The sequence below is a fragment of the Notothenia coriiceps genome, unplaced genomic scaffold, assembly GCF_000735185.1.
Source record: "Notothenia coriiceps isolate Sejong01 unplaced genomic scaffold, NC01 NC01_scaffold00016214, whole genome shotgun sequence".
NCBI lineage: Eukaryota > Metazoa > Chordata > Actinopteri > Perciformes > Nototheniidae > Notothenia > Notothenia coriiceps.
This window is the reverse complement of record NW_011348915.1, coordinates 11,218-17,180: the sequence shown is the minus strand read 5'-3', so window position 1 is coordinate 17,180 and position 5,963 is coordinate 11,218.

Sequence of the window (5,963 nt, the reverse complement as noted above, 5' to 3'; positions counted from 1 at the left end):
TTATTTTTCATTTTCCAGTACCGCACTAAACATGTTTTCGATTATAAGTCGTTATGTGAAACAGTCTGTGATGGACGAGAGTGAAAGTGAAACGCACGCTATTTGTTGTTTGTATATATCACGCTGTCTGTCTTCCGGTTGCCTCTTTTGAATTAAGAATAGACACTACCGCTAGGGCTGCACAATATTGGAAAAAACTGACACTGCGATTATTTTTCCCCCTGCGATATATATTGTGATATGAAAACATACAGGAATTGAAGAAAAGACAGTTTTTTTTCCCGCAAACCATCCTTTCTTGAACTTTAATGCTATACAATTTTTTTAACTATATTTAACCGGATGAAGGATTTTAGTCACGGACATCTGGATCTTAAGTTATCAGAGCAACAAGCTGAGCTAGCTCGGTTAGCAGCGCCGAACTGCCCTGGAGAAACACATGAAACGACTTTATTCAGTGTTTTTACCTTTAATCACCGGGTTCGTTTGCTTTGGAGATTTGATTGTGATTAGTGGTTTGCTGTGCATGCAGAGCCTGCATGTCACTCACTCAAGTACCCCTGACATGAGGGCCGTGCAAGTTTTCCTTTTGTAGCAAGCAGCAAAATAATAGTAACATGACATGTTTGAGTTAATTTGCCTACTTAAAGTCAAAAGTCCTAAAAAAAAATGTGAATATCGCGATTATCGTCACGATATATCGTGCAGCCCTAATTACCGCCGCTTGCTGGTAAGGAGAGTTATTACCACTCACCCATGCGCAGTGCGTAAGTGCTAATTGGCCGTCGGCTGAAGTCTTTGCGGGGTGTTCCAGTGCGACTTTTTGGCCAAGACGCAGGAGACGTGAAGGTCCTTACACACGAAACTGACACCAAAGAACACGTCCCGACGGAACGTCGCCTCGCGTCGCCTGCGCATGCGTGAGTCGCAATAACTCTCCTTACCAGCAGGCGGCGGTAGTGTGTATTTGTCATTCTAAAGAGGCAACAACCGGAAGACAGACTGCGTGATACACCGAGAGAAGAAGAACAGACTGCATGATACAAACAAACAACAAATAGCGTGTGCGTTCCATTTTCACTCTACAGCGAGAAGCTCATGGGGCTTTCCTGAACCTGTGTCAAGAGGTGGAGTTAAATCAAATCTCAGATTTGCCTTCTTAATAGTTTGTTTTGGTCCCTCACTTCCGTTTCACTTCTCATGCACTGATTCGCTAAACTGAACAGCCAATCAAAAAAAATCAAAACAGCCAACCGATTCATGGAATCGGTGGCGGAAGGTGTCGGCACGGCCGAAAAGACACGACGGTGCGGGACACACCAAGACACACCAATCTGAGTAGGGCGACACGACGCTCATCGACGGCCCGACATCTATCAACGGCCGAAATCGGCTTGGTGTGTAAGGGACTTGAGGCGACACAACAATCGGGTCCGTCGGGACGTGTTCTTTGGTGTGAGTTTGGTGTGTCAGGGCCTTTAGAGCTTGTAGCATCTTTCAAAGGTCCCTAGAACTCATTAGACAGGAACACTGACTGTTAGTAGAGATAATCTGCTGCGTAGAGATTATTCAGCATAACATTATGTTTTTTAAAATATTTCTTCCTGATCAAGAAACGTTATGATTAATTATTAAGTGATTTATACTATAGTGAAATCAGTGCCAGTAAGAATCACCAGTGAATGTCAGAAATTAGGCAGATTTACTCCATGAGAACACGAGAAGAAGATCTTATGTTCTTTAATAATATGTAATCACTTATCCTATTTGTTTTCTTTGAATTAAAGTCCTGTTGTCTTTGTGTAAAATCCTTGATAAATGTAGGTTCCATTTATTTTTCCAGGATGCAGTTGTCCATTGGAGTCCGAGCTGCGAGCAGTGCTGCAGCAAAGGATCATGGTCTTGGATGGGGGTATGGGCACCATGATCCAGCAGCATAAACTTGAAGAGGAAGATTTCAGGGGAGAGGAGTTTAAAGAACACCCTCTATCTCTGAGGGGCAACAACGACCTCCTCAGTCTCACACAGCCAGAAATCATTTACACGATACACAAGGTAATCATCCAGGGGAAATATACTTCAGTACTAACCCTGAGAGGTATCAGTCAGGCAGGTCATTTCAGTGTTATGGGTTGTGCTTTTCAGAGTGTTCTAATGCCAGCCAAGTAAAAACTAGAAGAAAAAAAAACACCATTAAATTGTCAAGGACAAGCCCTAGCCCAGAATCAGAAATATCTTTATTGCCAAATAGGTTTACACATACTAGGAATTTGCTGTGGGGTAAGTGATGCAAACATAAACATAGTATAAGGATATTAGTTGTTAAAGAAGGAGCAAAAATATACATACATTAAAAACTAAAGAGAAATATTATCATGGAATTAAATTTACAAAAAGCTAAATTCCAAATGAAATGTGAGTTAACTGTTATTAACATAGTTTATTAGCTGTTTGTTTTCTTAAGTCTACTCAATTAACACATCTTTTTCAACCTGTTTCATTATTACAGACAAATACAACCTTAAAACACACTTCACACTTGACAGAAACAAATGTACCAACACTTTTTGGGTAGTCTCTCCACTGTTCTAACAATTACCAACTTTATTTTGGTGGAAAGAACACCATAAATCGCAGAGTTAGATATACAAATATGCTGGTTCAGCATGCTGCTGTCTCTCTTTGTCTGCTGAGGACTCCGGCAGAGTGGGGCACACACACACACACACACACACACACACACACACACACACACACACACACACACACACACACACACACACACACACAAAGTCATCTGTACTTTCCTCATCATAACTATAACCCTATAATGCTTGATCATTATACATTACATTTTAATTGTAAGATGTGTTTTTATTATCTACACAGCCAAATTGGACTGTCACAGGAAACATCTGTTCTAATTTTTACAGTCGGAGTTTGTGTGTTTTATTAATCTGATCCTTTTGTTAATTCAAAGCATTACTAAGAATGATTTTCACATATGTGCCCAAAGTCTGCCTTGCACCATTTTCTTTGGTTTGGGTCCTAAATTGGTCTCCAGTACATCTCATAGCAACAACAAGATGTAAAGCCACAGTAGTGTCTCCTGAAGAAGGAATCTTACTAAACTCTTTCATGTGAAAGACTTAAATCGTTGAACCTGTGACCCAAGTTTTTCATTCATTATATAACTACACCCTAATTGTGTATATATTATTACATAAAATCTTGAATGTTGGTGAAGTAAATTGAATCATGTTTGTGGTGCTCAAAGCAGTGCAGAGTGACAGAGTGAGCATTTCTTATAATCATCAGAACTCCCTGTAAACCATTGTCTGCATGTCTCCATGACAACAGTGTGCAGTGTGTGACTTTTGCCCTGTGTGTTTACAGGACTACCTGTTGGCTGGTGCTGACATCATCGAGACCAACACATTCAGCAGCACCTGTGTGGCGCAGGCAGACTATGGGCTGGAACTCCTGGTATGAAGTCTGAGTCTGATACTGCTACAACCACTGACTCCATTTCTACATGCAGCTGTTTCACCGAGTTCTTTGACCTCGCTCTTATCTCCTCTTGAAACTGCAACATCCTGCCTGCCCTCAGCCGACTTGGCTTAAAAACACCCCCTCTCGTCTAAACAAACCTCATACCTCAAACATTGTTTTGGCTCCAATTTAAAAAAAGAATGTTAAATTGCAATTCTCTTCACACAAAATGGTGCATTAACTGTATTTATTATGGACCTATAACAGACAATATGATTGATGTTTTTCACTTCAAGAGTGCCCTTCTAGTTTGTTAAAGATTTTGTTTCATTATCATAATCTCAACCTTATTTTCTGTCATTATTAGCAGGTAGAGCATCAGCCTCCACACGTTATCTTCATATCATCTATACATCTGTATTCTATGTGTGTGTAGTTTGTGTGATTTAGGGCGTTTATATGTAGTTCTCCAGTGACAAGCTTAGGATACTTCAGGTTCCATGTAACCATAAGAAAAAGTCATATAGTTGCAAGCTTTTTTCTTACTTTAAAATGTTGACATGTTGTGTTTTTGTTTGTTGTGCAGGCTTATCGTCTCAACAGGGCGTCTGCAGAGCTGGCGAGGAGGGCCGCTGATGATGTCACCAAACAAACAGGTCAGCTGACTGTTTTTCATTACTATAGCACATCAGCAGATAAACACAATCCCTGACTCTCTAATATTTAATTATGTGTGTATCATTAATATTAATCTATTTGTGTAATCAGGTTGTAAGCGCTATGTGGCGGGGGCTGTGGGGCCCACCAATAAGACCCTGTCTGTGTCGCCGTCTGTGGACAGACCTGACTTCAGGAACATCAGTAAGATCACTTCCTGTTTCCTTTCTGCTGCACCTTCACCAGCTTTGATAACACTTTCATGCATCAATAATCATAAAACATATCATATAAACTTAACACAAAAAGTAGGGCAATTTGTGTTTGGTAGATGATTTCTATGTTGTAACAATGTTTTTTGGCAATACATCTTATACCGTTGGAAAGCCTGTTTTCTTACCTTTCCAATGGTACCACATTTGTGAGGAACAAGCATTTGTGGGATGAGCAGCAGAGCTGAGATTTGTCACATGCTGAGTCTGTGGGGTGCGCCCATGTGACAAATCTCTTCTGCCAATGCCAAACAGCAGCCACTCTCCGATCTCGTACGGCTGCCAGGAGCCTCAACATGTGGAGGAACATCATTTTCAGAGCACTGGAACCTCAGCAGCACTGGAACCTCAACGTGAGGAGGAACATCATGTTCAGAGCACTGGAACCTCAACATGTGGAGGAACATCATGTTCAGAGCACTGGAACCTCAACATGTGGAGGAACATTATGTTCAGAGCACTGGAACCTCAACATGTGGAGGAACATTATGTTCAGAGCACTGGAACCTCAACATGTGGAGGAACATTATGTTCAGAGCACTGGAACCTCAACATGTGGAGGAACATTATGTTCAGAGCACTGGAACCTCAACATGTGGAGGAACATTATGTTCAGAGCACTGGAACCTCAACATGTGGAGGAACATTATGTTCAGAGCACTGGAACCTCAACATGTGGAGGAACATTATGTTCAGAGCACTGGAACCTCAACATGTGGAGGAACATTATGTTCAGAGCACTGGAACCTCAACATGTGGAAGAACATTATGTTCAGCGATGAGTCCAGATTCTGCCTACAGCACATGGATCGTAGGGTCACAGTGTGGAGAACACGTGGAGAACGCTTTGCTGATTGCTGCACCAATAGAGTAGGAGAGGAGAGGATGGAATGGCCTGCAGTCCTGCCCTCAACCCATTGAACTTCATTTTGGGATCAACTTGGGCCTGCTGTCCGAGCCAGAGTGACCAACACAACCACGTTGGCTGACCTGGGACCAAATGCTGGTTGGAGAATGGGATGCCATCCCACAACTGTGTTTGGTTCTTCCACACGCTACTGAGGCTGCTTGTTAAATGAATCAATTGTTATTAAATCAATTGTTGCCAATGTCTTTATTTATCAGACTTCAATCATCCAATCCAACAAACAAAACCAAACTAGAGTCAGCAGCAAAAAAAGCTGTTTGGCAGAGGAGATTTTTCACATTTTTCATGGGCACAACCCACATACTCAGCTCTGCTGCTCATCCCACAAATTCTTGTTCCTATGGAAAGGTAAGAAAACAGGCTTTCCAACGGTATAAGATGTATTCCCAAAAAGCATTGTTACAACATAGGGGTGCAACAACTAATCGACTTAATCGATTACAATCGATGACCAAATTATTTGCCAACTAATTCAGTCGTCGATTCGTTGGTGACGTCATCACGTGTGTTTTACGTGCCGTAAAACTCCAACGTTATCGGTCTTTTTATCGGTACTGGAGACATGTCACAAATGTGTCATATTTATTATTGCTACATAAACATGATATCGCAGT